The sequence below is a fragment of the Delphinus delphis genome, chromosome 6, assembly GCF_949987515.2.
Source record: "Delphinus delphis chromosome 6, mDelDel1.2, whole genome shotgun sequence".
Taxonomy (NCBI): Eukaryota; Metazoa; Chordata; class Mammalia; order Artiodactyla; family Delphinidae; genus Delphinus; species Delphinus delphis.
Window position 1 is genome coordinate 32936776 of NC_082688.1, and position 27685 is coordinate 32964460.

Here is a 27685-nt window from a genome sequence, read left to right on the forward strand (position 1 = left end):
CTCCACAGTTTAAAGATAAAAACAAACAAAACCATGAGTACCCTGCTGATAGCTTCGCTTTCTTCTCCATTTAATCCAGTGAAAGCTTTTCCTCTAGCTCCTCTCTCTCTCCTACTGAGAACAGGAGGAGAAGTCCCTCTCTGGTGGGATACTCCAGGTTTGTAGAATGTGTGGTTCCACAGGGAGTGAATGACCAGGGCCTCTCATCCAGCAGCTTGTTTCTAAGTGGTGTCCTGAGCGTTCAAGGAACAGCTGGGGTTCCAGGGTACCCAAGGACAGGGGCTGAGAGGTTCCCACCCAGAAACCTGCTTAAACCAGCCCAGTGCTGCCATGGCCAGTAAAGCCCAGGCTTCCATGTGGCCATTCTGGGAATTCTTAGTTCCAGGAGGATTCTGGTTTGGGAAAAAAAAAAAAATCACCAATCTATCCAATCTCCTTATCTTATAGACAGGGAAATGGGTGGTCAAGGAGAGAGTTCCAGGACGAGGAGACACAGCCAGAAAGCAGTAGATGGAGAAGTGAAGCAAGGATAGACAGAGGGGAGGTGTGATTCTGCCTTAGGGGTGACTTGGAATGACAGATGACCCGGAACTGGTATCCCTCCCATGACCCCTAAGCTGCCTCAGCCCTGCCAGGCACAGACCACTGGTTGGCCAGCCGGACAGTGGGCAAAAAAGGCAGCCTGCAGAGGAGAACTACCTTGGTGTTGGATTCAGATCCAGCCTTTGCCAATTACGAAGCGGGCAGCTTTTGGGCAGATAACTTACTGCTGACGAGGGGACATCCCACCCATCTCACACATGGGGACCAAATGAGATGATGGAGGAAAAGTGCAAGTGCTCAACAAATGGTAGAAATTGGTCTTCTGTTTGATTCAAAGGTATAAGCTTAGCAAAAAGCAAAGTCTGCAAAGAGATCATTTCCTAATCCTACCCCCGCCCCCCCCCCCCCCCCCCCGCCCTGCTGCCCAGACCTCAGCCATGAGACAGGACCGGCGTGCAGGCATCAGGCAACAGGCCTTGCTTCCACTGGGTCGGCCACAGGGGGAGCCAAGCCACAATCTAGAGGAAGTCCAAGTCGGCCCAGCCATGCTCTCAGCAACCACCACTCCCTCAACACGCATGGTCCCACAGCGTGGCGTGGCAGGGAGCGACCCCTGGCCTGGAGTGACCCATGCTCAGGGCTGCGCCTGGGCCTGCTGGCTCATTTCTCCTTGGCCTCCAGCAGGAAGGCCACCTGCTCAGGCAGCCACCAGGGAGGGGAGAGAAGCCAGGGAGCCAAGACAAACAGGCCCAGCAACTTGGTCCATACACTTGTCCTAGGATGGCTCTGTGCTGGGTGGGAAGCTAGGGGTGGAGATCACAGCTGGTGGGAAGACAGCTCACCATCCTTGAGGGGCAAGACTGGAGGGGGCAGTGCTAATGGGGGACTGACTGCAGAATTCTCTGGCCTCAGGAACCTCGGGGCCCTTTGTGGGAGGTGGCCACACTTCGCCACAGATAACTACTTATCTCATAGGACATCTGACCTCAGTCTTAATCTTTCACTTCATTAATGCATAGGGATAGCTTCATTTCCAATGGAGGTTCTTCAACCCACTTTTCCAGTTCATGAATTTGATAACATTCATAAAGCCCCCACCTCACACCTTATGTGCAGCTGGGGATATGGAGCTGAACCTAGAATGTAGGCTCTCAAGAAGCTCATGATCTAGGTGTCTCAGTTAGCAGTCTTCCACTCATGCTACTCACAAGCTCCAGAGCCTTCAATGGCTCCCCAGCGCCCTCAGGATCAAGTTGAAATTCCACTCAAGACACCTTTTGCTTCACTGCTTCATTCACTCCCTTTTCCTGTCCCCGTCTTTGCTCAGGCTGTTCCTTCTATCGGTAACATCCTCCCGTATCTTCTCACAGCCAAATCTTTCTAAGCTCACTCAGCTGCACCCCAAGACACTGGAGCTCCTCTCCCACCCTATACACAGAGCCATAGTCATGACTCCCTCCTTCAAATACCCACATCAGGGCTTGGCAGAGAGCAGACCCTTGGCATTGTGGCCTGAGGAAAGGAAATAGAGAGATGCCACTGGGCCTCACTTTCCTCAAGTCTTTGGTTTGGGCTCCTAAGCACAACTTTGGTGCAGCCCCTCCCGAGGGCACAGGGAAGGGAATCAGACGGCTTTAGAGGCGGACTGGGCAGAGGAAAATGTGAACAGTCGCCACATGGTGCAACTTTCCTCCCAGGGGTCCAAAGCCAGTTTCCATGGAAACCAGGGCAGAATCCTAGTGCTGAAGAAACAAACAGGGCAGGGTTCAGGTTTTCCTTCCACAGAGATGACAGTGACCTGGCCAGAGGAGGTGAAGAACTGGAACCCTTCCCTCTCCTCCTCTCCAGGACAGCTGACATCTCTCCTCCCCAGGCAGGTCTCAGTTTCTCCTTCTATGTAATGGGCTGGTTCAGCCCTTCCATCTGTGGGGTCCTGAGGCAGTGCCTGGGGCTAGCCTGGGCTAGCCTGGGCTCTGGAGCCTTGCCTCCTCAGGGAACTGTATCTGGCTTTGCAAAGCTCCATCTCACAGATGATTATCTGGGACCTGAGCCCAGTGCTCTGCGCTTGTTAGCATTTAAAGCCCCAAGGGACTAAGGAGCATTCCTCTGGCTCTAGGTCAAAGAGGGTTGCAGAGAAGCCAGACAGGGTGGCTGAGGACACTCCAGGAACGTGCACAGCAGCGGCCCCTGGCGGCCACACGGAGAACTGCATCCATGAAACCCAAGGAAGGCTTCCTGGGCTGCAGCTGCGAGGGTCACCACCTGTGCCAGAATCACAGTCAGGTCTGGAAGTGACCCAAGAGAGCAGGTCTGAGGTCAGTGGGGAGCTGTGAACAAGCCAGGCCTAGAACCCTGGTGCCTCCCTCCCATCCTCTACCCCTTTCCTACACCAGCTGCCTGGGAAAGCAAAAGGTGTCCCTTCCCCACATCCCATTTCCACTTGCCGTTGTGAAGACTACAGAACACTTCAGTCAGCTCAAACAGGGACTCACTGATTCCTCTTGCTCCCACTGGGGGCAGGGCTCAGGGAGTCCAGGTGTTCCAACCCTGATGGAGCCAGCAGACTAAGTGTGTAGGTAAAGTGGGGATGACTGCCCTTGGGACCCCAGCAGGGCCCCTTCTCCCCTGGATTTCCCTGCACTCACCCCTTGGGAGAGAGGAGGTCCCCAGTGCCTCCTTTGCTGCCTGCTGGGAGTTCACCAAGCCACAGACTCTATGCAGAAAGACTGCTCACCATTTGGAGAAGGAGTTTCCTCTGCCACATCCCTCCACGCCAAAGTCTATCTGGTTTCTGCTTGCACATCTACACTGTCCAGGAGCTCAACGCCCCCAGGACAACCCCGGCCACTGCTGGGCAATTCTAAGTCTTCTTTCTCCCAGTAAGCTAAGGCATGTCCTCCTGTAGCTCCCACCTGCCTGGCTGGGCCTAACTCTGCGCTCTGGACTTCCACACCATGGCCTCTCAGACACTGCATGGAATGGTGGACAGGGCCCAGCCTGGGAGGCAGATTCTGCCACCAATGCAGCGTATGATCTCGAGCAGTCCCTTCTCTCTGAGCCTCAGTTTCCTCGTCCATGAAATGAGAGGCCTGAATCAGATGGTTTCCAAAGGCCCTTGCCAGGTCTGAATGTCTTCAGTTTTGCATCCTCATCTCCCATCTGTTTTCCAGTTTCTCTAACCACCCGTAACTGCCGGTTCCTTCAGCCCACAGCCTTCAGGCCTGGAAGGAATGACTCCAATGGGGACCAGCACAAATCCAGCTCTCCCCCTACAGATGTCCTCATCTTTGGACAGTGTGGCCTGGCTGGAGGTGGGGAGCACTGTGCCCAGGAAAATGTCATAACTCTGCCTGTGAGGAAACATCACCGCACCCGGGCTGGAGTCCCTGAAGGCGCCCAGATCTACCTGACTCCCTTCCCGAGGAAAATGGACGCAGCAGAATTCCTCCTGCAGGGGCTCAATCCACACCCAGCAAAGATGCAAGAGGTTCTTAGAAAAACCTACCACCCAATGCATTTCTTAGAAAAAAGAACTGTTTTGCTGCCAGGGAAAAAATCCTGGATCAACTTAGAAGGAAGACCTGGGCTTGCCAACAATCAAAGACCTCATTTTTCTGAATTACAGAAGAGCATTTTTCTACATGCAAACTTAGAACGCCTCTTTCCCTTTTCCGGTTTTCATATATAGCGCAGGAATTTTCCTGCTCAATGAAGTTACTGTATGAGCTCTCCTCTCTCTCTTTCTTTGAGGCCTCTGACCTCAAGTGAGAAAACGATGGTTTTGAAGGGGCCTGGAGGTGGTCAGAGTCCTGGCAAGGTGTGGGCCCTGCAGCTTGGTTACCCTGCCTAGCAGCTGGAAGGAGCTGGGCCCAGCTGGGTGCCCCAGCAGGAAGAAGTCTGCACCCACCAGCACCCTCTCTGGTTTCGAAGCATCCTCTCACCTGTTCCCTCTCCAGGGGGGAGAGAGGCAAGGTGGGGCTCATTCTCTCATTTGGCAAAGGGAATCAAGCCCCAGAGAGCAGAAGTAACTCACCTGAAACCCCAGTGCGGAAGCCAACCTATTACAGCCCACTGCCTCCTGGGCTTCCCCCTCGGCTCTCCCTCTGTGTTTCCACAGTCCCCGTCCATCCCTCCACCGCTACACCCTCATCCCTGCATTCTGGTGGTTAGCTCCCTTCCTTCCCTGATATGCCTAGACACGGGCTCCTGGACACGGATCACGCAGACTCAGCTCGCAGTCCCTGGCACCAGCACGGAGTCTGGCAAGGGTGACCTATGAATGGATGACAAGAAACAATAACATCTGTGGCTAAGATTTACTGTGGGCTTGCTGCGTGAGAGGCACTATTTGAAGAGCTTTCCACCAATCATTTCACCTTCACCCTTGATTCTTTATGAAGGAGATAATATTATTAACCCCATTTTACAAGATAGAAAACTGAGGCTTGGAAAAGTTAATTACTGCCCCAAGGCCATGAAGATAATAAGCAATTGCAGTCAGGATTCAAATCTGACTAGGCAGTATAATGTTTTATGAAGGTTGCCGTCCTAGCCACACATCAGAGTCACCCAGGGAGCTTTTAAAAAGACAGAGGTCTGCCCCTCCTGCCTGGCCCTATGGAATCAGAGTCTTCCAGAGTCTGGCCTGGGTGAGTCTGATGCCCTCTCCTGGTTGGCAGCCACAGGTAAGGGTTAACCTCCTGGGGTTTGGTAGCAGAACGATCTGGACTTGAGCCCTGGATCTACCGCTAACTGGGGTGTGACCTTGGGCAAGCCAATTCGCTTCTCTGAGCTGTGAACTAATTTGTACAGCGGGGCAGCAATGAAAGCTGCCTCCCAGAGTCACCACGAGAATGGACAACACGATGGGCCAGGAACACTCAGGACCCAGAGACTAGGCAGACTCTGGGCCGGGTACCCTCATGGTCTCTGCAGTTCCCTTCACAGTCATCCTCCAACTGTTATAGCCTTTACAGAATTAATAATAGAATCAGATAAGTAGGCCCAGAGACTAGGGAACTGAGGAGCTGAGCCTGGAGAGAGTGCCATGAGTCTCTCATTCTGTGACCGGGCCCTGCAACACACACACACACACACACACACGCGCACGCGCGCACACACACGCACACACACCCGGCTAGGCAGAATTGGCTCCAGTGCAAGAGCCATACGCAAGCCCCAGGAAGCAAGCAGTGGGTCTTGCTGTGCTGCTGCGGTGAGCGTCTTCAGACCCCTTCCTCACTGTCTTCCCCAAACCTGGGTTCACAGCCACTGCAGGGACCCCGTGCACCAGGTGGTACAGTAAAGGCTACCAGGTGTGGGCAGGCATGAGGGCCACGGGCATCTGGGAAGGGTTTTGTAGTAACTCCTCTCAGTTTATGGCCATTCCTTTTCCATTTGGGGAACAAAGACTCTTTGAGTGTGATGGAGGCCTTGACTCCTGGGGATGACATCAACTGCGGTGAGTCATCACTCCCGGCAGCAGCTCCAGAGGACTCAGCCCGGGGCTCTGCAAGGAAAACTCACAAACTCACTGAAGCAGGCCTGGAGGAAAAGGGGCCTGCCCCGGGCACGTGAGGGGCACCAGAGAGGAACAGGTGGCAACCTGCTGGAAGTGGGCAATTTCAGGGTGTCCTGAATATGCCAGGCTCCGCGCTGCAAGGGGACACAGAACCAATGCTGGCAGGGCAGATGACCAGACAGTTCCCAACTGTTCCCCAGGGCCAGGGATGGCAGGAGGGCAGGGAGGGGCACGGAGGAGGCCACCAGCAGGAGAGGGGAGGCTAAAGGAGGCCTGCCCCTCAGCTCCCTAACACACGCAGATACAGTCACACATGCACACACACACACCCATCCAGATTCACGCTCGTAAAACCACACTCATACACACTCTCACCTATTCACAACACTCCCACGAACACTCACGCACACCCTGATACAGATATCCATACACACACATTCACACACTCACACGTATATGCACACATATCCACACACACCTTCCCCCACTCTCATCCCATACTAACGCACCCTGACACCTTCACACACTCACATCCACACACAAATCATTCGCGGAGACTCTCTCACACCTTCACACACCCACACTCATCTACCCTGATCCATACACTCACACCAAAGCAACTCAGACTTAATTTGCTTGATATTTTGGGTTCCAATTACAGCCTCGTTTGAAAAGGATTCTGCGGCTAAAAACTAGCCCCCCCAACATAAAGCCACCCATGAGAAACCCTTCCACGTTACAGATGTCGAAGTGGGGGCACTGCTGGGGCAGATGTTTGCCTGGGGACCCACAGAGAGTCAGCAGCCCACTCTTTCTCTCTAGCTTCCTCTTTAAAGGTCTGGAGATCTTCGGCTGCACTTCCTACACACAGGGTTTCAGTTTCTCTGATGTGGGCACATTTTCTGGATTCTGCCCTTATCAGTAAAACCTTCTTCTCAGAATATTAGATTTGGGTCATGTCTTCACACAGCATCGAACCCAATTAACTCATTCTCTTGGAAGCAGTGCTAGAAATGGCTGAGCAAGAAGTATGAACCGCAGGTGATATGGGCACCTGGCAGAGCCTGGCACAGGGAGGTGCCCAATAAATGTTAATTTCGTGAATGTATGAGGAAAGTGTAACAATAGCTCGTGTGTAGTGAGCCCTTATCATGTCCTGGGCGCCATGTACTTTACCTGCCGAGCAGTGGTTCTCAACCCTGGCTACACAGAATTACCAGGGAGATTTTAAAAAAATATTTATGCCAGGGGCCCACCCCCAGAGATGTTGATTCAGTTTGTCCAGGCATGGCCTGGGCACCAGCCTCCCAGGTGATCCTGATTCACAGCCCCGGAGCTCTCCACGACAACCCCAATCTTAACTGTTCCCAGTCGACAGATGAGGGGACAGAGGCACAGAGAAGTTAAATAACTTGCCCGAGGGCACACAGCTATCAGGTCCTAGAACTGGCGATTTTAAGATATGAATCTTAAAGGTCTGAGGCAAGGAGTTGAGTCTCCCTCTGTTCCTCTCCTCTCCAGGAATGTCACTTCAACCCAAGGCTGCCCCACTCCAGGGAGCACACCTTGACTGTCCCGGCCCTCAGTGACCTTGGGCCTGTTTGCCTCCCTCTTCCCATTGCCCTGCTGCCGATCCCCACTGCTCTGAGCATCAACACTCAGCACCTGCCTCTCAGGAAGGAGCTTTGCCACCAGCAAGAGACAGTCTCTCGTGGGCTTCATCTTCTGAGCAGATCTGGGAGGGAACTGGACTGCCACTGCTCTCATTTTGGCCAGCGTGACATATGTTCCAAACTAGAGAAGGATCTCCAAGCAGCACAGTATTAGGGAGAAAGATTCAGCCAGGTCTGGCTTCAAATCCCAGTTCAGCATTTAAAAGCTGTGCAACTTTGAACAAGACACTTAATCTCTCTGAGCCTTGGTGTCTACATCCATAACACAGGAATAATGCCACCTACTTCAGGAGAGACTTTTGAGAATGACTTGAGATAACAGACGTAAAATACTAGGCAGAGGGCCTAGCAAAGCATACATTCAATATAGCACAGTGGTTGTTGTTACTGCAATTATCATCAATGATATTAGCCTTCTTTTCTTTCCCCTGAACTGTTGTCTATAATTGCCAGGAAAGATAGGTTTGTGCAATTTTCCCTCTGGGTCTCAGTTTTCTCACCTGCAAAATGGGGTGAAATGACCTCCCTCAGTTTAGTCGCAGTGAAGGTCAAATGTGGTTCTGCATGTGAAAATGCTTTGTTAAGCATAGCCTGCTCAGGTGTAAGGAGCAACTAACATGGACAGAGAGCTCCAAACAGGTGTAGGGGCCTGAGAGGACTGTTTATCTCAGATTAGTGAAATTTGAATATGCGGAAATGCTATAATGTGGCCAGTGGAACTTCATAAGCAGAATTTCCTGTCCCAGCCTGGGAATGGCTTGAATAAAATGGGGCTGACCAAGAGGAGCTGGAACCTGGAAATTGGTTTAGCATTCCCACTCCATCCCCCTCCTGACCCCAGGGCAGGACGCTACGGTCAGGCTAACTGCAGCTGCTGGAAGAAACAACAACTAAACGATAATAATAATGGCCCATGTTCGCTGTAGTGGGTTGAACGATGGCCTCTAAAATGATACGTCCATATCTTAATCCCTGGAGCCTGTGAACGTGACCTTATTTGGAAGAAGGGTCTTTTGAAGATATAATTAAGGATCCTGAGATGACGAGACCATCCTGGATTATACAGGTGGGCCTTAAGTCCAATGACAAGTGTCCTTATAAGACACAGGGGAGATTTGACAGAAGAGAAGGCGACATGATTATGAGGCAGAGATTGGAGTGAGGCAGTCATGAATCAGGGAATACTGAAAGCCCCCAGAGCTGGAAGAGGCAAAGAAAGATTCTCCCCTAGAGCCTCCACCGGGAGTGCAGCCCTGCCAACACCTTGACATTGGACTTCTGGTCTCCAGAACTTTACCAGTTTGTGGTAATTTGTTAGAGCAGGCAAAAAACCTAATACATTCATTGAACCCTTACTGTATGCCAAGTCCTATTATAAGTGTGGTGCCTGGACTGACTCGTTTAATACTCACAATAACCCAGTGAGGAAGGTATTATTACCTGTATTTTATACATGAAGAGATTGAGATGCAGAGGGATGAGGTCATACAGGTAGTAAGTGGCAGAGACAAGATGTGGACCCAGCCTGGGTCCATTCTCTATGGACACAGGGTTAGGCAGGGCCCTAGCTGTGATGGGGCTTCCCTCAGATCACAGCACAGCCACAGCAAATGAGCTGCCTCCCAGACAGGCTGACGGGAGGCCGAGTCCCCTGAGTGACTAGATCCCACCGATTGACAACAGGGAGAGGCAGCCACGTGGCCCCAGCTGGGGGAAGGAGGTTGGTGATCTGTGGGATGCAGAGAGGCTTGGGAGGTGCAGCCCAGGGGGCCTGGGCATGTCTGCGAGGGTTCTACAGCCAGGAGGAAGCTTGTGGCCTCCAAGGGAGCTGATCCCCAGAGAAAGCCTGTCCCAAGCCGGAGGAGGCCACACTTCCAGGAGGGGCAACAATAGCTACTTCCCTTGCCTCCCCACCTTCCCCTTGCCCTTACCTGGGGGAAGTCCTCTCCAGCCACACTGGGAAGCTGGGCCTCAGGGTTGATTTTTTTCTAAATGCCTGCAAATGGATCACCCCATCTTGCCAAGAAACCCTCCTTTGGTAAGTTTCCCAGGAAGCTCCAATTCCTCACTTCTATGCTATTATCTGTTTATTTGCCTACGTCTCCCACCAGCCTGTGAGCCTTTCGGGGGTCAGGCATCATCTGTTTCATGTTTATATCTCCTAACTTCACCCTCACCCCTCTAGCACAGGGCTTGCCTGAGTTAGGCAAAAATTGAGCATTGATGGAGGAATGAATGAACGAATAATGCACACATGAGTGAATGAATGAGCTTAACGGATTCTGGAGAAGAGTGACCGTATGCCTGTCTTACCATATTACATTTATTGTCATCAATACATACAATCAATAGTCTTTTTCAGCAATTACAAAGAACTCTGATGAACGCCAGCTGTTTGTCACAGTGATCCCACCAGCACCATTTAGCTCAATATGCACTTAACAGCCTAGCTCTCATCTGATCCAACTATTAATATAATATTAATAGCCAAACAGAGCCCTGATGTTAACTTTTCTGAGGGCTGCGATCTTCCATCTTTTTGGCTGACCCTTAAGCAAGAGGGTGCAGAATGACCAGCTTCTGAAACATGCCTGCCTTGGCTCTCACCCACCAAACTGAGCTGGGGGTGCCACTCTAAAACACACTGGCCTCTTAGACTTCAGTGTGCATTCCAGCTGCCTCCCCGGAACAAGGGTCCGGGTAGGGATTGTGGACAACGTACGCTTCCCCTTCTCGTGATATACTATTAGCTTCTTGAGGTTTGGCTGGAGAGCTCAGAGAGGCTGCTCGTCGCCTATCTGGGGGCTAGAGCATGAGCTGGGGCCACTGGGCAAGATGGGGTGGGACAGGCCAGCCCTCGAGGTCCTGGGAGAAGAAGGTAAGATTCCTGCTCCTTCCTGCATCCCCCCACTTCCAACCTCCAGCCCCACGTTGTAAGGCATTGGGGTGGGAGGGGCATCGATGGTGGGAGGAGCTTGAAAGAGTAATTCTGGAGCTTTGTAAGTCTCTAAGTAAGGCATGTCCTTGGGTATTTCTTGAGTTCTTTCGCATGATTGACACCACGTGGTCCATAAAATCTCTTACAGAGTTAGAGGTGCTAACCACATGCAATTCAGTCATAACTTACATTGTGCCAGCCCCGAGAGAAACGCAGCCACAAGGGGAGGATGGATCTCGGAAGGCGAGGCAGGAGTGGACCTCCCTGTCTTTCACTCTATCCTGGTCCCAGTCCAGGGTTCTGGCATTGCCCACAACCAGCATCCAGTGGCCACACTTGTCTGGACTTGGGCCTGGGGTGGACTCTGGAAGATCAAGAAGACTCGGGCTCTGGTCCCCGAGTAGCTCTCAGACTAGTAGGGAGGGCAAGACACCAACACACAGAGCCCTGATACAGGTGCCTGAACTGAAGGACAGGGCAATGGAGATGCGCCTGGAAGGCTCTGCACAGGTGAACATGGTAGAGCAAGCAGAGCATAAGCAAACCTATGGAGTTAGGAAACTGAGGGGTAAGTGGGTAGTCCCGGGGGATGGGAGCAATGGGACTCTTAGGTAACCTCCAACATTAGCACAGAAAGGAGAGAATTATGAAGCCAGGTTAGAAGCGTGAAGCCAACATCAGCTCATTTACTCTCAGGACAATTTGGTAAGGTGGGAACAATTGCTCTCCCATTTTGCAGATAAACAGACCAAGGCTGAAGGAGATCAAGGCCACAGAGCTGGACTGGTGTGGTTGGGACTCACACATGGGTCATCTGAGGTCCTTCCCAGCTCTTTCTACTCTTAATCACTTTTTCACTCGGGAGACTGGAAACAGATTAGGGAGAGCCTTGAATGTCAAGCCAAGGAGACTAAAATTTATGCAACAGGCAATGGGGTGCCTGAAGGGTTTCTGAGGAAGGCTGCCGCTGACCATTTTAGGAGGCATCACTACTTCACCTCGAGCTGCTGCCCCTGCAGTCGGGCCCCTTCCTTTCCCTTGCCAAGCAGAGGGTGGAACTGGGCGATTTGGAATGTGGAGCGAAGGCGGTCGTTTGGCAACAGCAGGAGACATATTTTCCTGCAGCCTCTCAGCACTTGTCATGTGATGCCCTGGGCAAAATCAAGCTGCCCTGGGAACGGCCCAGGGCGTCCCAACAGATGAGCTTGTATGAATTCAGCCAGGGCAGGGAAGCAGCTGGCAGAATGAGTTCACAGCTTCAGCAGGAGCTGTGAAATCATGCCTACACTGAACAGGCTGATAGAGGCCTGGAGACTCGGGGTGACCTTCAGAGCTGGGAAGGACTTCAGTCCAGTGTCCCCAAGATGAGAAAACTAAGGCCCAGACTGACGATGTGACTTGCCCAGCGTATCGTGTTCCCACAGTTATCGACTATCCAGGCCACTCTCACCCACTGCCCTAAGAAGGTGAGGCACAGGGAAGTGCTTGGTACACAGTAGGCACCCAATACAGGAATGGATGCGTAGTGGGGCCTGTGGTGCTCACATGTAACAACTCGATGCCATGGAGTAGGGGGAAACGAACGACTTAAGAAATTTGTCCTACAGCTGTTATCAAACACACTGCTCCTTTCTACAGATTTTCCTGCTCCACTGTGCAGAGACCTGCTCCCTGCGGGATGCCGGAGCCCCATTTGACTCTGAGATGGGATTTGAGTTTAAGGGAACAGCCAGAACAGATGGTGACCCTGAAGTCATATTTTGAAACAGGCTGACTCTTGTTTAATCTAGATGAAAGTACAGCTTGATGGCCTCCAAATGTCAGCTGGAGGAAGAGCCTGTGCACCTCCAGAGTAATGGCAGAGGGAACCAGACCCTCCAAGGTGCGTACCAGGAGATGCCCCTAACTGGAGGCCTGAAACTGAGGGTGACCTCGGGGGCACCCGAGGAGGATGAGCCTCGAGCCTCGCCCAGCAGATGCAGGGGAAGGACGTGTAGTTCTGTGCCAGAGAGACCTGCACGCCAGGCCTCATCCACTTACTAGCCTTGTGCCAGTTCCTTAACTCCTCTGAGCCTAGTTTCATTATCTGGACAGAGAGATGACAATACCCAGCTCTCAGGGTGGTGGTACAGGGTAATGTCAGGTGCTGAGCACATCTTATTTATCTGTCCGTTCGTTCATTCGTTCATTCACCAGCCACCAGGTGCCTGGCACTGCCACTGTGGGAGATTCACGGGTGAACAGGACAGATGCGTCCCCTGCCCTCCTGGCGTGTATGCTCTAGCACTGTGTTCCTGGATGGGCAGAAAAACCGCCTGAGGGCTTTAGAAGTCTGATTCTCGGCTGCATACCAATCAGGACCTCTGGGGGAAAGGCCTAGGCCTCCACATGTTTTAAAAGCTCCCCAGTGACGCTGTTGTGCACAGGGTGCGGTTCATGGTTTCGGGGAGAGCTCTCCCCCACCAAGGGCTTGTCTTCTCGGGCTCTACTCTGAGCGCCTCACACAGCCTGGGAGGTGGGACCTCCACTACCCCCTGTCCAGATAGGGAACCAACCCTCCTTCTGAGCAATCTGCCCAGGTCACACAGCTGATAAATGGAGGAATTGGGATTTGAAGTCCAGCTGACGTTTCCAAAGCTCTAACCATACGCTGCCAGGCACAGGAGAGACCCTCAGTGTATGTGAATTCCTGTCCCCCGTCTTTCCTCCCACATCCCTGAGGATGGGACAGACGCACATGTCTACACCCAAGCAGCAGCAAAACTTGGGCATTTGAGGGTGGTGTGATGCCACCCACCTGGACATCAGAAAACCCAATTCTAAATCCAGTTCTTCTATATTCTGGCTGTGTGACTCTCATCACGTCCCTTGTTCTCTCTGAGCCTCCATCTCCCCCTCTGTAATTTAGGAGAGCCAGAATAGAGGATCCTGAAAGTCCAACATTTTCTGGGTCCTCAAGGTCCCCGGTGGGTTTTGATGGGAGCGAGGTATTTGGGGGACCCACGGACCCTAAGAAGGGAGCTCAGGAGCCCCAGCTACCCAAGGTGCATGAATGGTGAACTGTGCTTCTCCCACAAGGAGCATGGACCACACAGGGTAGGAGGCTGCCTCCAAAGAGATTCTTAGAAACCTTGAACTTGAGTGGGACCGGCCAGTCTACCGCATGCATATGCATGAACAGCATTTTTCACATTCCACCCAACCTTCCCATGCTCGTGCACCCACACACTTATTCCTGGAAAGGTAAATGCAGATTGAGGAGGGAAGTTTCTTACGGCCACCAACACACACACATCTATTCATTCTGCTAGCATTTATTCAGCACATGCTGTGTGGTACCACTGTCCTAGGTGCTGGGGATCCAGCAGTGACAGACAAGTTCCTTCCCTCGTGGACCTGAAAGTTCTAGTACAAGCGCTATGGAGAGCAGTGACCTCCATCTTGTCATAGCAAAAAACCAAACATGTCAGTAGCCCCTTCCACACACAAGTGCGTTAGGTAACTATTGATGGAGGAAACGTTTATACAAGAACGGGTTCTTGTACCCGCTACCATAATTCCAAGCCTCCCCCACCAACTGGGGACCTCAAATCTATATATAACATCGTCTCCACTAAAGCATCACCATTAGAGAGAGGGGACCCTATACCTGAAGGCCTGGGTCTAGCCAGAGCCCCACAGAGCTTGGAAATTTAATTAAAGCCTCCTGCACTATCTTTAAAAGCACTTAAGTTTTGCACTCCATAATAATTGTGGGCTGTTTAACATAAAAATATTCTAAATTATTTTCCAGTTGTTACTGGACTCCCTGAGTTATCAACCGCTGAGTAAAATGGATGCAGGAAATAAACAATGTAGCTTTGCACACTGCTGTCACACAGCCAAGGACCACGAGCACACCCAGTTTGAGAAGCAGGTCTCTAAAGGAATGGCCTGGACAGGAGTGGGTAATGAATCACCCATCTCCCACCATCTCTAAAGGAATTGCTTCCCATGTGAAAACACCTAAGGACTTCCCACCCAAGTTATTCCCCCACAAGACCTCTCTGTTCCCTGGCAAGAGAATTCTGCATGTACTTGTGGATACACGTTCTGAATACAGAGATCCAGAGAGAGAAATCAGAAGAGATAATATAAGATCTAGATGAGCCTCAGAGCTGGTCCAACCCCTTCATTTCACAGACAGGAAGAAGCTTTCAAAGCCGAGACTAACTGCAGAGGGCAATTCTTAGAATCCTTTTCTTGTGTGACCTTCACAACCTCTCAGCCAGGCAGCTATGATGGCCTGGGAGGCTCTGGGTGGCCAAGGTAAGACCAGAGACTCTGCTCCAGGCTCTCACTCAGCCCTGCTTCCCTATCATTCTACTGCAAGTCTCTCATATACACTTCTCTTGGGCAACACAGAGGTGGAGACACTGTGCCCCTCCCTGAAGCCATAAACTCTCGGGTAAGTAGAGGCAAGAGCAGGGCAGGAAAGAGCACCCAGAGGCTCTCAACCCATGGACCCTGGGCTATGAGCACTGGGCAGGACCCAAGGGGCAGTGGCAGCCGAGATGCTCACCCAGGGCCAGGCTCGGGAAAGCAGCTACTGGACGGAGGTCCTGCTTTCATGCTGGAGACCCCCCACTTCAGCCCCATCCCATCCTGTCCTGTCCCATCCCAGCCTCCCCTCCTTTACCAGGCTCAGAGAATTGACTGCTCAGGCCACACCAGCAGCTGCTTCCATCCTATCCTCATCCTGTTGCCTCTATCTGGAACATTCCACTCCTCTTTTAACCCACCAGCCCCACCCCCTTTCCTGGCTAAATCTATTCACACCTCAGATCTCATCTTAAAGGTCACAACTTGGGGAGACTTTCCTGACACCACAGTATTAGAGTGGCCAGCCATGTGCTTTCATAGCTCCCTGCACTTCTTCATAACACTTTTTACTGTTTATAGACATTTAGGGTTTTTTCTACAACCCTTTATTTAGTGTCTATGTCCCCCATTAGATTCTAGGCTCCATGAGGAAGGGAACCACACTTATCTTGTTCATCATTTTATAGCCAGCATGTACCACACTGCCTTGCACTCAGTAAGCAGTTAATAAATATTTATCAAATAAAAGTGAGTGAACAAATGAGTGAATGAAAAACCTACCAGGCTATGACAGGCAGGATGACCATTTATACCTAGAAATTTTGGCATTAATTCTATCCAACTCACCCACCCATACTTGCAAAGTCCTTGCTTGTCTCCCTGCACTGGAAGGTCAATGATTCTGAACCCTGAAAATGAATGGCACTGTCCCGGCTCTCCCCATCCTTAGGTAGATGGGCTTGCAAGTGACTCTGATGGAAGAAACCAGGTACAAGCAATGCTGAGGGAGGCCATAGGAGGGTTTAGGAACCATGTCAGTTAGCACTGAGGTTGAACCTCGTCACCATGGCCATTACCCTTCATTGACAGATCGTGGTGTGCCAGGCACTGTGCTAAGAGCTTTGGGGACATGACTCCATGTACTCATCCAAAGAACTCTGAGATAAGTACTATTATCATCTCCACTCTACAGATAAGAAAACTGAGGCTAGAAGAGGACTAGTAAATTGTCCAAGGTCACCAGCTAGTACGTGCAAAGCCTAGAACCAAACCAGCCCTGCCTGACCCCTAGCCCCAGCACTTGACCACCACGCTACAAGGCGCGCCCCTCACTTCTGTTTCACTCCCATCAGCCAGGGGGCGAGGTAAGGTGTAGATTCTGATGCAGCAGGTCTGGGGCTGGACCGGGGAACCCTGCATTTCTAACAAGCTCCCCAGTGGTGTTGATGCTGCTGGTACAGGGACCATACTTTGAATACCAAGTCTATAAAGGAGAAAGAGGATTTCAACAGAGCAGGGAGAGTATTCCAGACTGTGGGGCAGCGCTAGCAAAGATAGGAGGAGGGAACATACTTGCAAATTCAGAGACAAGTGGAGTTCAGCGTAGTTGGAAGCCAGGGCACCATAGCTGGAGCCAGGGCACCAGGAGCGCTGGGAGGGGAGAAGACGCCTTGAGCTCCAGCTCGAGGAGAGTGGAATTTAAGGTGCTGTAAGGGAAAGCAGGGAAGGGTTTTAAGGGCATGTGACATAATGGGACCTGCCACTCGGGTTGCTGTGAAAAGATGCACTAGAGGACAGAGAGATGGGAGGACCTATTGGCCAGGACAGGAAGCTGCTGTGACAGTCCCTTAGTGAGCACGACACAGGCCTGAACCCAGTGGGGCAAAGGGATGAAAGGAAGAGATTGGAAGCAACAGACCTTGCAGGAGCAGAATCAGTTTCTTCGAAACAAAGCTACAACACTCTTTCCAGGTGCTAAAAGTTTCTCAACCAATCCATGCACTGCAGCGACAGTGCGGAGATGACAAAGCTGATGGCAGATATAAATTTAGGTGCACACAATTCCAATAAAGTCTCAAACAAAACAACTCTTAGAAATGGGGCTCACCAACCAGTTCTTCCAATCGTCCATACAGTCTCCGTGGTGACCCAACCTTTTCCTTTCTTTGCAGACTAAGTATCTGAGTCCAAGAACAGAAGTGACTTGGTCAAGCTTCCCATGGAGGGTCCAGACCCCAGGAATCCTACCACTAGCTTAGTGCTGTGCACCTGAGAGCACTTCCTTCAGCAGAGAAAATGAGGACATTCAGCCGTAGTTTGATAGCAGCCCACACTTGCAAATATTAAACAAGAAAAACCATTCCACTTCTTCAACTGGAAGCTCATATTCTAATAAAAGGGGAGGGGGGAGACACTGAAATGAAGCCATCTACTCTAGACAGTTAAGCCTGAAATAAAATTAGAAAATGTGTCACGTGGAAAAACTCTGCAGTGAGAAATGCTTTCTTTTTTCCCTCCCTTTTTCTTTCTGTGGGAGAGTGAGCAATTTGGCATTTTAACTAGACAGGGAAGGAGAGCAGCTGTGGTCTCCATTATGTACCAAATACACACAGCCGTTGGGCAGTTCTGTATCCTGACCTATGGAACAGGATGTCAGTGAAGGATGGGAACTGGACCGAGCGCTGCTGAGTTGAATCACCTCCCCCAACCGCCGCAAAGTTTGGGTGAAGTGAATTCAGATATCCTAGAATGTTCTCGCTAACAGTGCTTTTAGGATTCACCTGGTCCAACCCCTTCATTTCCCAGATAAGAAAACTGAGGCCCAAAGAGAGCCAGTGATTTGCCCAAGACAGAAGAGCAGGGGGACAGCAAAGTAGAGCCCCTCCAGTGCCTCCAGTGTACTGGGGCCCCACCGTGGCTGGTGGTGACCTGAATGAATACAGCAGGCTTCCACTGGGTTATTTGTTTAACAAGCATTGACTGAGTACCTGCCGGAGCCAGACATGGGGCTAGGTGCTGGGGGTGCAGGGAGAATAACCTTAGCTTGGACTCGCAGGGTGCCCCACTCCTGACATTCCAGCCACCCTGGGGGCTGTGAGCTTTCAGATCAGGCTAAGAGGAAGGATATTCTTGGAGATGAGGCCAAAACAGCACACTGGTAGGACTTCAGAGGGTCTCAAATGCCATGCTAAGGAATGTTAAAATCATTTCCTATGGCTGCTGTAATAAATTATTGCAAATTAAGTACTTAAAGCAACACAAATGTATTACCTTACTGTTCTGTAGGTCAGAAGTCCAACACAGATCTTGGATAAAAATTAAGCAGATCGTGCTCCTCTCTGGAAGCTTTGAGGAAAAATTCTTTTTCTTTTCTTTTTCTTTTTCCAGGTTCTAGAGGCTGCATGTATTCCTTTGGCTTGTGGCCCCTTCCTCCATCTTCAACACCAGCAAAGACTGGTCAAGTCCTTCTCACCTCACCTCCCTCTTCCACTTTTAAGGACGCTTGTGATTACACTGAACCCACCTGGGTAACCCAGGATCCACTCCCTTTTTGAAGGTTAGATGATTATCAATACTAATTCTATCTGCAACCCTAATTCCCCTTAGTCTGGTAACCTAACATATCCACAGGTTCTGGGGATTAGGATGTGGACACAGTGGGAGGGCCAGTACTCTGCCTACCAAGGTTGGTTAGCACAGGAAGATGACAAAAGGTTCTAAGGCAGGGGGTGACATAATAAGAGCTGGTTTTACACTGCTGCTCAAACTTTACCGTGCATGTGAATCACCAGAGAGCTTGTTAACATGCAGATTCTGATAAATTGGGTCTGTGAGTGGGACTGGAGATTCTGCATTTCTACTAAGTTCCCAGGTGATACTGATATTGCTGGTTGGTGGACCACACCTGAGTGGCAAGAAGCTAGAAGACTCCCGTGGCTGCAGTATAGGGGGTGGGTGGAGAGAATGGAGGCCAGGAGACAGGCCTGTTTGCTGAAAACAAAGACAGAACAAGCCAGGCACTAAGACTGTGCCGCTGGAAGGGGAGAAGCAGCTGGCTCACCTAACTTCAGATGGTTCTTTGTGTGACGCTGTTGAAACTGCATGGATTTAGGTGTAGTTTGTCATCGGCTTTTGGACTCTCTGTTCTACAGGATGCAATGGTTATAACTTTCCAGCACTGGAAAGGCATACCTTCACTTTTCTTTCATGAAATGTATTCCATCCCTGACGTATCTGTTACACCCAGCCCCTGCTCCCACCCGCTCTGGCCCCTCCACCATTAGCACCACCGTCATCATCATCACCATCACCATCATCACAGTGGATGGCTGGGGGTGGTCTTCCGCAGAGCTGGAGGCTCACACAGACTCTGCTATGGTCCAGGGTTCCTAATGCTAGGTTTTCACTAAGATCTCCACAGCCCCAGGCTTTGAATATTCATTCATGAATGTATTCAAACACTCATTGTGTCCATTTGGTGCCACGTCAGACGCTGAGGAAACATGGATAAATAACATAGGGTTTCTGCCCTCAAGGAACTCACAGAGATGCGGGAACAGGAAGGAAAGAGGTACAGAACTTGTCACCAATTACAGGCCCTATACTTCCCTTATTACTCCTCATAGTAGGAATTATTGTCCCAATTTACAGATAAGGAAAACATGGATAAGAGAAGTCACTGGCCCCGGGTCACTCAACAGACCTGAGATCTGAACCCAGGACGTGGGTTCTGGGGTCCAGTGGCAGCTCTGCCTCTCACCTGTCTTGCGACCACGGACAGGACCTTTCCTTTCTGGGACTCAGCATTGTCACTTTTTTTTTTTTTTTTTTTTTTTAGCATTGTCACTTTTGAAAGGAAGCCACTGGACTGCATTGCTTGTTCTCAACCCTGGCTGCACTTTAGAATCACACCAAGAGATTTTGAAATCTGCCCAAGACTGGACCCCAGGCATATTAGGAATCCTGGACGCGGGGAGGACTGGGCTTCAGATTCCTCTTGAATCCCCGAGGTGATTCTAAGGTGCAGCCAGGGTTGAGAACCACCAAGGTCCTTGTGACCTGAGCTCTTGCATTCTAATTTCCTGAAAAAGCCTCTTCTCCTCTAGCCCTACCACAAGGCCCGTGCCAAATGGATGAATGAATGGTAGGGGCGAGGGAGGAATCCCCAACTCCATTTAACTAAGGGCAGTTTGGAGCAGTAATGCTGGCACTGTCCCTTGCACTGTTGTCATTTTCTCCTTTCAGTTAGAAAAATAGCATCAGTGGACAAAGGTGCGGTAAGTTAGGTAGGTGTTCTCTTATGCTGTTGCAGGGAGTATAAATTACTATGCCTTTCCAAAAAAATGCAATGAATGCCTTAAGAAAAAAAACGGGCAAGCACTAGACCCAACAGTTTGTTTTAGGAATTTGTGCTAGGAAATAGTCACGAGAATGGTCAAGTACAGAGCTACAAGAATAGCGTCATCACAATAGTGTTTATGGACGTAAACAACTGGAAACAGCCTCAAGGCCTAAAAGAGGCCTAGTTTAATTATGGGACATCCACATAATGAAATACTATTTCAATTACAAAGGATTTAGGGAAGAATATTCAATGTTCCAGAGGAAGTATCTAGGTAATTGTTAAGGGAAAAAATGCCAAGCAACAAAATACAGTGCACAGAACGATCTATTCGCATTATAACATATGTGCACATTTAGGCACAGAAGATAGACTTGAAAAACAGTCCACCAAATGTTAGCAGGATTCATCTCTGAGTCATGCGAAAATATGCAACTTTTTTAAACTCCTTTTTTTTTTCCAACCTAGATTTTTACAATGACTATTATTTTTATTATCAAAATATTTTAATGTTACTGAAAAATATAAATCTCTTCTTTCAAAGCTTGCTTACCTCCCTCCGCCTCCTCCACCTTCTGGTGGAGATGGACATCCCTGCTTCAGTGTTGAGGAGGCTTGCTTGCACCCTCATTAGGACACTCAGGACAAGGTCCACAGCATTCAAGCCAGCTGCTGGTCCCTACTGCTAGATTGTGAGTCCTTCCAGGATGGGCACTGGGTCCAGTGTGGCTCTTTATTCACTCTGCCACCTATCCCAGTGGGCCTCAGAGAGGGCAGGCAGTCAGGAGATATGGGAGGAAGACAGAAATCTATAGTAGTAGCCAAAACACAGAACAGGGCAGACAGTTTTGAGGACTTCAGCAGACGTTTGCTTTGGGAGGAGACTAGTTGCAAAGACCTCCTGGTGGTGGAGGGGCCTTTTAAGCTGGGCCTCATTTGAGTCCCTCAGTGATAGGAGGGGTGACTCCCAGACAGACCTAAGGCAGGGCTGCTCTCTGCAAGCCAGACTCTAGCCAAGCTCCCCAAACCAAAAAGGGGGCTGCCCTAACACCTGAAGTCAAGGGTCCTGCTCACTTAAGAGAGATATGAGGGCCCTCAGAACTGTTTTCTGCCCTGTCCAGTTCTTTAAGTCATCCATGGCATGCAACAAGTATGAAATGAATTGGACTGGATAAAGTTGGGTTGGGATGGATTACACTGGATTAGGTTGGGTTGGGTTGGGTTGGGTTGAGTTGATTCTGATTGGAGATAAGGGGTGGGTTGCACTCAATAGGTGACCTAGGCCTCATTTTTGCCTCATTAGATCTTGCCCAGGAAGAGGTCTGGGGTTTCTCGAGGTTCTGCTCTAACCCTAGACATTTTTCTCTTAAATTGTGGTAGCGGAGGAAGGTGGTCAGTCAGCAAACTGGGCCTCTCCAACACCTCTGACCCACCTCAGCTCCCTGGGCTCTGTGTCGACAGCAATAGCTCAGGCCCTACAGCTGTTCCTCTGACTTTGAAGCCTTAGTTGCTCATCTGTTCTCCTTACTGCATATTAATGTCTTAAATTGAGTCTTATTGTTAAGATTGCCTTGCTTTTTATAACCCTCACCTGCCCACCACCACTATGACACTCCCAGTATCCAATCATATCATGAGAAAATTATGTGATAAATCAGTCTATGCTAAGGAATTCATAGCTTAATGGAGGAAGCAGGGGTAACTTCCCTTACCAGATTTTAAAACACGTTACAAAGCAACAATTATCAAGACCATGTGGGATTTTTTAAAAACAACACATACGCACAAGAAAGCAACCAATAGTATGTATAAAGATTCCACAAAAAAATTCTATTATTAAAAGAAAAATTTTATATGATAACCAGAAGCAATACTAGGATGGAGGAATAGTTTACATTTTAATTAGTATTTCAGGGAATCCTGGGTACCACTTTGGAAAAGAACTGAACTCAGAATACACTCTATGTAATCTATTTAATCAATGGTTCATTTTAAATGGATCAAGCTGTAGACATTCAAGCAAAACTCGAAAATAAGCTCATATATTTAGCTAGCACAGAAAGATAAACGTGCAGCTTTTGACAAAACAGAGGCTTTCAGGAATAAGATGAGTGGGATAAGCTAGAAAATAAATTGTTTACACAAATAGATGTAATGAAAAAAAAGATAAAGAGCAAAGTAACATCAGTGTAAATTCCAGCCTAACCAGTTATTAAAGTCATTAAAGAAAAGAAAACTAAAAGCCCTATAACGTGCCCTGATTACTCAGCCATGGCCACTCCACAGCTGGCAGAGCCATGGAAGACTCAGGATGACTTAGACACTGCAGAGGACATGATAAATCGGCACATTCTCTCTAGACCACAGTCTGGACCTGCCCATTCATTCCCTCTTTGATTCATTGAAAGATTTGGGGAGCATCCACTCTGTGCCAGGCCCTCTAGGTTCTGGGGTTCAGAGTCGGGCAAGGCCCAGTCCCCACCTCACAGAACTTCCTATGTAGTGGTGGGAGCAGACAAGTAATCAATGATCACGGTCCAGTCTGGGAAGCCCTGTGACTGAGAGACGGTGATATACAGTGTTAGCCCAGAGGAGAGACACTCAATATGCCTGTTAGAACAGGAGGACTTCCCAGAGAGGAATCTTAAAGGATGAATGACGGGGTGCCAGGTGAAAAGGGGGAAAGGCATTCTCAAGAAGGGACTGGCCCATACAAAGACACAGAGGTGGGACAGTGAATATCTCATCCAGAAAACTGCCAGCGAGCGGCTGGTGTAAGCCCAAGTCAAGAGGGACATCGTGTGAGTAGAGAACAGGAGGTAGGCGGAGGCCAGACCACAAGGGGTACTTGGGGGCAAGGAGCATGACTCCATCCTAGGTAGGTGGAGAACCCAGAGAGAGCAATTAAACTAAGGAGCGGCATGATTCAATTTGTATCTCAGAAAGATCCATCTAAATAGATAATAAGAACTATCCAACTAGTTCTGTTATTTGATGGGCAAATCTGTTTGAGGGAATCTAGTCAAAAGAAATAATCCCAAAAGAAAACAAAGGCCATTTGTCTGAAGATGTTCCCAGCAGCACTATTTATCATAATGACAAAATGGCCAAAGTCCACGTGGCCGACTCTGGATGAATGAGGCATGATCCACACCCTCAAGGTGCTCTCATAGGAAGGAGAGAGAAATAAACATACTGTCAGTACAGGGGGGACAGTAGTGGCTGGTGCCTGGAGAGACAGGTGAAGGGCTGTGGCGGTTTAGTGATGAGAAAGCTTAGCTGGGAAGATCCAGGGAAGGCACCCTGGAAGAGGTGCCGTTTAAGCTGGGAGGTAGAATTAGGCCCTAAAGAGAAACAAGGCGAGGGAGTGTATTTTAGACAAGGGGATTCATCACACCTTGTGCAAAGTCAAGGAGACTGCAAAATCCCAAATATACATGGGGAGCTGTGTGTGGTTCAGTGTGCCAGGGGTTTTCAGCCTTAACTCTGCTTTAAAACATATAATGACAGGACATTATGCCACTACAGGCATTCCTAACTTTAGAGAAAAACAGAAATTTAGCCAGTAATTAAAACACTACAATCATTCATATTCATCACAACTTCTAATGGTATGTGAGCAACATGAGCTCATTACAGGCTGGGGCACAGGTAAGGTGGGAGGCCAGTGATGTAAAATCTTAGGTGTGACTCTTACCCCTTTCTCTCTCACTCAGGAAAGCACATCAGCTGGCCACCAGCAAGAATGAGATGATTAGAGGGAAAACCTGAACCTGCCCTGACTGGTACTCAGAGTTTCCCCCAAATGGCCAAGAAGCACATGAAGAGATGCTCAACATCATTGGTCATTCAGGAAATACAAATCAAAACCACAGTGAGGGGCTTCCCTGGTGGTGCAGTGGTTGAGAGTCCGCCTGACGATGCAAGGGACACGGGTTCGTGTCCTGGTCTGGGAAGATCCCACATGCCGCGGAGCAGCTGGGCCCATGAGCCATGGCTGCTGAGCCTGTGCGTCTGGAGCCTGTGCTCCAGAACGGGAGAGGCCACAACAGTGAGAGGCCCGCGTACCGCAAAAAAAAAACAAAAAAAAAACCACAGTGAGATACCACTTCATACCCACTAAGATGGCTGTAATCTGAAAAGTAGAAAATAACAAGTGTTGGCAAGGACATGAAAAAATTGGAACCCTTGTACACTGCTGGTGGGAATGTGAAATGGTTCAGCCACTGTGGAGAATAGTTTAGGAGTTCCCCACAATTTAAGCATGGAATTATGATATAATCCCGCCATTCCACTGCTAGGTATACAACTGAAATAATTGAAAACAAGTACTCAAATCCATGTACCCAAATGTCATAAAAGCACTAATCATAATAGTCAAAAGGAGGAAACAGCCCAAAAGTCTCCATCAATGGAAGAATGGATAAACAAATTGCAGTAAACAACGGACTATTATCTGGCCATAAAAAAGTGAAGTCCTAATACATGCTCCAACATGGATGAACCTCAGAAACATTATGCTAAGTGAAAGAAATCAGATGCAAAAGGTCACATATTGTATGATTCCATTTATATGAAATATCCAAGATAGGCAAATCCATAGAGACAGAAAGCAGTTTCGTGGTTGCCACAGGCTGGTGGAGTGGGGATGGGGGGAATGGGGAGGGACTGCTTGATGGGAATGAAGCTTTCTTTGGAGTGATGAAAAGGTTTTGGAACTAGAGATGATGGCTGCACAACATTGAAAATGTACTAAATGCCACTGAATTGTCATTATGAAAATGGCTAGTTTTATGTTACGTGAATTTCACCTCGATTTAAAAAAGTAAATCAAGATATCCAAATGTCCAATACATATACGAAAAGGTAATCGACTTAATAATCAGGAAAACATACATTAAGATGACAGTAAGATTCTAACGTGCACCCATTAGAACTGCTGGAGTTAAGCCCACTGACAACACCAAGTGCTGGCGAGGAGGTGAAGAAACAGAGGCTCTCCTACCAGCTTGACGGCCCTGAGCCCCGGCACAACCATAGCGGAAGCCGTGCTGCCATTGTTCATTTGGAGGGCCTGCCTGCCCTGTCGGCCAGCACCGCACTTCCACGTGTACAACCAACGGAAATGTGTGCACACGTGCACAAAGAGACGTGGACAAACAGCATGTCAGAGACACGCTACAATATTAGCCCCAAATGGAAACCACCCAAATGTCATTGGAAAAAAATGGATAAATAATGGACAGTAAGTTAATACAGTGGGATACTGTACAGAAAGGAAGATGAATTAACTACAGTGAAATGCAACAGCATAAATGAATCTCAAAACTTAATATTCAGGGAAAGAAGCCAGACACCAAAGGAGACACCCCACATGTATAAAGCTCAAAAAAAAGAGAAAAACTGAACTTCAGAATTTGCGGATCCATGCTTAGGTACTAACATTATTTTCTAAAAGGAAGGAAGGAATCACCATAAAAGTCAAGGGGATGGTTACCTCTGAGGAGAGGGAGGGAAAAATCACAGCCAAGGGGCACAGGAGAGCTTCTGGGGGCTATTCCATTTCTTGACCCACTTACATGAAAGTTTGCTTTGTGAGAAATCATGGGACTGTATTTTTGTGCGCACTTTTCTGCATAGATGTTATATTTCACAATAAAACAGTTTAAAGAAAAGTAGATCATTTGCACATATTAACATTTTGTAATCAGGAACAAATTAGTTATGACACCACTGCCCCCGTCTCACAACAACTTCCTTATCTTCTAAAAGAGCAGGCATTCCAGTGACACTGTAACTTTACCAGCTCAGCCCTCACCCACTAGGGGCACAAGGATTGATGCGAGGGATAAGGGGCCAACTGACAAGGGTCTCTTTAAACAGGGTGAGCCAGAAAACCCTCAGGAGCTGAGAAGCCTGGGGTCTCTGGACCACGTTTCCTCATCTGAAGCACAGTCCCAGTACCCAGCTCCTGGAGTGATTGTGATGATTGAGTGAATGAAGGATGAACTTATCACACATATGAAGTGGTTTACAAGTGTTAGCCTTATTAAACTTCATGCCAGATTTAGTTTACAGGAGGATATTTCAGGTCTAGGAAGATTCTCCCCTCGAGGGACACTGAATATCCATCAATCACCCATCAGTAACGGGTATTCCTAACTTTAGAGAAAACCAAAAGTTTAGCCAGTAATTAAAACACTACAATCATTCATTCTTCTCCGGAGGGTTTCCTGGCACTCCCTTTTTACATTAAGGATAGGCACAGGACTTCCTCTGTGTTAGAAAAACAGCCCTGACCTGGCATCCAGAGAGCCAGCCTACAAACGCAGGATGAGAAAGAAACACCAAATTTTCTTTCCCCAGACCTTCTTCATTTTGGGGGTGGGGCTGCAGCAGAGTTCACAAAGACCACAGAACCTGAAGCTGCCCTCTGCCGCTGAGTTGGCAGTACCTCATATTACATGCAAAACTGCAACGTTCCGACACGGGCCACGGTGCTGAGAAGCCAAAACTGTGCTCCAGCTGCCCTTTGGTCTGCAAGAAATGCCAGGCTGGATGCTCTGGCAGGAAAAGTTGTCATTGTGTTTGAGTCTTGCTCCCAAGGAGGCAAGGATCTGGGCTGTCCCAGGCTTCCTTCAGCACACGAAGAGTTAACCATGGCCACTCGACAGTCCTCAGTTTCCTTCACAGAGACAGAGGTTGTGTTCATTCCCCCCCACCCCAGACCCTGTCTCCCAGCACACTTATTCTATGGAGACTGTGTACTAATCTCCTAAATCCAAAAGCAGTCCGAGGCTACTATTTGGAGAGTGGTAGCTCTCCTGCAAAACTGCATGGAGAAAGGGCTGAGCAGGGAAGGACCAGAGTCTAGAGACCTTGGCACCCAAGCCCTGCCTTTTGCACAGGCCAGTTCCTAAGCCTCTCTCACCCTGAGTGTCCTCTTCTGTAAAAATGTCTGCATTGCTTTCCAACACAGCTATTGCAAGGATCAACCTATAGTTTCGATCACTTATTTTGTGCCCAGTATGTGCCATGGTGTGGAAAGCATATTATTTCTAATATCTCTTTTAATCTGCACAGCATTCCTAGGAGGAAAGGTCGTCTAAGTATTCCCCTTTTTCGGATGGGGAAACTGAGGCAAAGAGTGGTGAAATTCATTGTCCAATGGCACCTAACACAGCCACAATTCAAGCCCAGGAAGCCTGAACACACTTTAACTCAAAACTGTTTTAACTCAGACTCCACTAGTCATGCAACCGCCTCTGGGTCCTGGCGGGGAAAGTGAGACCTGGGAACAGAAGGTG

General features: G+C 49.2%; 1 protein-coding gene across 1 annotated transcript in view; it reads right to left on the bottom strand.

The window, feature by feature from the left end:
* The window catches only part of COL15A1 (collagen type XV alpha 1 chain), a 102682-nt gene that overhangs the window by 74170 nt on the left and 827 nt on the right, over nt 1-27685 (bottom strand). The gene's annotated exons all lie outside the window — the stretch shown is intronic.